Here is a 4,316-nt window from a genome sequence, read left to right on the forward strand (position 1 = left end):
GGCCTCTCCCTTCTCTCCTGGACTTCATTGATTTCAGCTTCTTGCCTCCGTGGCTTTCTCTCTGAGCTTCTGTGTCTTTTTCTCTAACTTTTGTGTCTTTCTCTCTGTATTTCCTCTTCTTATAAAGGACTCCAGTAAGAGAATCAAGAGCCAACCTGAATGAGGTGTGTCACATCTTAAATTATGACCTTTCATCAAATGATCCTACTTACAATGGTTTCACACCCACAGTAATGGATTAAATTTAAGGACATGATTTTCTAGATTACATACATCTCCAAACCCTCACAGATGTCATGTATTTGGCAATCCCTATAGCCCTAGGGTGAGAATGCATCTCTCACCAATGCTGCTGTGTGACATTTTTTTGCTAGAAATAATATCATCTTTTCACATTCTTCATGAGGTAGACAGGAGCCACTAGATCCTTTCCATGCCATATGAGAACTGAGGAAGGGTTTAATTGGGTAACTCAGCCCTGTCACTACTTAGCCGTACCGTGCTGCCATTTTTACTTTGCTGTGGCCGTTCCTCATTGCCACCCTATGTGGTGACATCTTCCCAGAGTACTGAAGAAGTGGTAACATCTCCTCTACCCCTGTCTTTCCTTTGGACCCCTTGTCTTGTCTAATAGCAAACTTTATGATCTTATGGGCTAGGCAAGTGTGGACCTATAACGCAGATGTATCTGACAACTTATTTTCCCAGGCTCTCTACTTTCCTGGAGCTCTTCCTCTTTGTGATAGTTTTAAAGCATGTCTGCAAATTCTTTGGCATCCTTCCCATGAAGAGGAAGTATCTATGTCACTTCCTTTTGCAGTGGGGTGGACCTGTGTGACTTCCTCAATATAAAGAATGTGGTAGAAGTGATGCCACATGATATCTGAAACTAGATTAGATAAGGTCACATAGCTTCTCTGGTTTTTCATTGGACACTTGCTCAGAAATCCTTCACCTCCAAAGTGAGAAGTGCAGCTACCCTGAAACTGCCCTTGCAGAGACCATATGGAGAGATGACAGAGAAAGAGAGAGACTGAAAGAGAAGGGGAGAGAGGGAGGGATGGCAAAGAGACTGAGAGAAAGGTACTGTGAGAAAGAGATTAAGAGGGAAGTGAGGAGTGAGAGAAAGAGGAAGATGGAGAGAGGGAGGGGAGAGAAATTGAGAGAATGAGAGAAAGAGAGAGGTGGACTATGGAGCAGTTGTGGGGTTGGGGGAGGAGAGAAGAAAAGGAGAAGGAAAGAGAAAAGAGAGAGGAGATAATAAGAAAGAGGCAGCGAAGTTTGAGCAGTTAGTTGCTCAATTCTGCCCAGCCTAGGCATTGACATGTGTTAAGAAGCTTCAAGATGAGTAGCAGTAGCTTGAGTAGCTGAAGCAGGATGGGTCAAAGTCAGAGTGGTGGGCATGTTTCTGGAGGTAGCAAAAAGGATGACAAGGACAAGAAAAAGAAATATGAACCCCCTAATCCAACCAGAGTGGGGAAAAAGAAGAAAAAACCAAATGGACAAGATGCTGCCAGCAAATTGCCACTAGTGATGCCTCACACTCAGTGCTAGTTAAAATTATTGACATTAGAGGGGATTAAAGTTTATCTTCTCATGGAGGAAGAATTCATTAGAAATTAGGAAGAAATGAAACCATTAGAAGAAAAGCAAAAGGAGGAAATATCAAAGTTGAATGATCCGAGGAGGACCCCAATGTCAGTAGGAAACTTGGAAGAGCTCATGGATGATAGTCATGCCATCATATCTACATCAGTGGGCTCAGAAGACTATGTCAGCATTCTTTCATTTGTGGACAAGGATATACTGGAACCAGGCTGCTCTGTCTTGCTCAACCACAAGGTGCATGTGGTGATAGTGGACCTGATGGATGACACAGATTCTCTAGTCATGGTGATGAAGGTGTAAAAGGTCCCCCAGGAGACCTATGCTGATATTGTGGGATTGGACAACCAAATTCAGAAAATTAAGGAAACTGTAGAGCTTCCTCTTACATATCCCAAATATTATGAAGAGATGGGTATAAAGCTGCCCATGGGGTCATTCTCTATGGTCCATCTGGCATGGTAAAATATCATTAGCTAAAGCAGTAAAACCAAGCCTTGGCTACTTTCTTAGGAATGGTTGGCTCTGAACTTATTCAGAAGTACCTAAGAGATGGGCCAGACTTGTGCAGGCATTGTTTCAAGTTGTTGAAGAACATGCACCATCATTGTGTTTATTGATAAAATTGATGCCATTGGGACAAAAAGATGTAACTCAAATTCTGGTGGCAAGAGAGAAATTCAGCAAACTGTGTTGGATCTGTAGAACTAGTTGGATGGATTTGATTCAAGGGGCATTATGAAAGTTATCATGACTACAAACTGAATAGAAACTTTGGATCCAGGTCTTATCAGACCGGCCAAATTGATGGAAGTATTGAGTTCCCCCTGCCCAAACAGAAGACCAAAAAGCGCATCTTCCAGATTCACATGAGCAGGATGACATTGGCCAATAACATAACCTTGGACATGATCATGTCTAAAGATGACCTCTCTGGTGCTGACGTCAAGGCAATCTGTACAGAAGCTGGCCTGATGGCCTTGAGAGAATGTAGAGTGAAAGTAATAAATGAAGACTTCAAAAAAAATCTAAAGAAAAGTTTCTTTATAAAAAACAAGAAGGCATCCCTGAGGGGCTCTATGTCTAAGTGAACCACAATTCAAGAAAATGATTGGGCATTTTTTCCAACCCTTCAGAAGACAAGCTTGGGGAAGTTGACCAGGAGAATCCACATTCCAGTTGATTTTTTTGTGTGTGTGGGCATGGGCAGGCACTGGGAAATGAACAGTGATTTTTATTACAAAACATTGTGTATCTTTTTGAGTGTGATGTGTAGGATGCCCTTTGGGCTGCATTTGTCTGTTGGTCACTGCAGCACTGTTTCCCAGCAAAGCATATTTGAGATGATGCTAGCCTAAACCACTGTCTTACAACAAATTTAAGAGGCATCTTGAGTGAGAACTGCCTAGCTAAACCCATTCAGTTCCCAGATTCATGAACAAAATAAATTATTACTGCTGTTTTAAGGTACTCTTCTGGAGTGGTTTGTTAATAGATGATCAGAACACTTCTCCTGGAGCTCACACATTTCCCCGACTTCCTCTTGTATCTTAAGTAACCTTTATGGTATGGGACATAATTAAGTTCTAGGTTCAGATCTCCAAGTATGGTGACTAGCCATCCTGATTTGTCCAGAACCAATGGGGGCTTCTGGAACATGGACTTTCAGTGAAAGCTCTCCGCAAATCGAGATGAGTTGGTCACCCTACCTCCAAGGTGTGCTTTTGTTATATAAAGGAATTTAGAGATTTCAGAACCATTGCATCATTATAAACTTTAAAAAGAGGCAGCTTTGGGCATGGAGGTTGACCCTTTGTTCTAGGTGTATTCTGCACTCCCAAAGGGAGACAACAGAATCAATGAGTAGGCTACTATAAGGCAAATCATTATAGGATATGAAACTACATTTGAAAATATTTCAAAACCAGCTTATAAGATACAAATAGGGAAACTGGGTCTAGCCAGGGTCACTGACTTGCCCTAAGGCAAAGAGTGAAAAGATGAGGACTGGGATACAGATATTTGGACTTCAGCCCAGGGCTTTGTCTCCATGTTATATGATGTCTAGTCCTTATCAATATCTACCATGTGGAAGATATAAAATTAAACTTGGAAAATAATATTTAGACTGAGTAAGAGATGTCTCTGACAGTAAAAGAATGCACCATCTTTAGCTCTAGGTAACACAGATGAGAATAAAATCAATCTCAGCCACATCTGGACAAATTTAGAACAAGAAAATACATCTCACGTCAAGGCAAAACCCAAACCAACCTCAGGACTGTTTTATGTGTTTAGCCGTCCTACTGTAAATGTTAGTGTAAAATTGTCATCTCTAGTGCTGCTGCCCCAGTAGCAGCCCCTTCAGCTCTGGGTCCAGAGTTTCCAGCCCTTCCTGATGGTGCAGGAGGAAGAGGTTTCCATCCGGCAGCAGGAGTGTTGCAACTGGATATGGGCACACCCCACATTTGCTCGCTGGCAAAGGAGCCTTCTTCGGTGTGTCTTTTGGCAAAGAAACTGGAGTAATTAGGCTAACATTAGGAGGGTGTTACCCAGCGGGGTGGGTGGGAGGGAGGGAGAAGCAGGGGAGAATCATGGTAAGGTCTATTACACACTGGCCCCACCTCTGTTCAGGAAGTTTAGGTGGTAGGCTTGGGTGTGGTGTCTGAGTGTACCTAACAACTAGAACAGAACCTTTATCAAATAGGGCA

General features: G+C 42.5%; 1 pseudogene; it reads left to right on the forward strand.

Moving 5' to 3' along the window:
- The first annotated feature begins 1,377 nt into the window (after nt 1-1,377).
- LOC143682456 (26S proteasome regulatory subunit 4 pseudogene) lies at nt 1,378-2,692 on the forward strand (annotated as a pseudogene).
- The last annotated feature ends 1,624 nt before the right edge of the window (nt 2,693-4,316 follow it).

This window comes from Tamandua tetradactyla, chromosome 5, assembly GCF_023851605.1.
Source record: "Tamandua tetradactyla isolate mTamTet1 chromosome 5, mTamTet1.pri, whole genome shotgun sequence".
In the NCBI taxonomy this organism is placed as follows: Eukaryota; Metazoa; Chordata; class Mammalia; order Pilosa; family Myrmecophagidae; genus Tamandua; species Tamandua tetradactyla.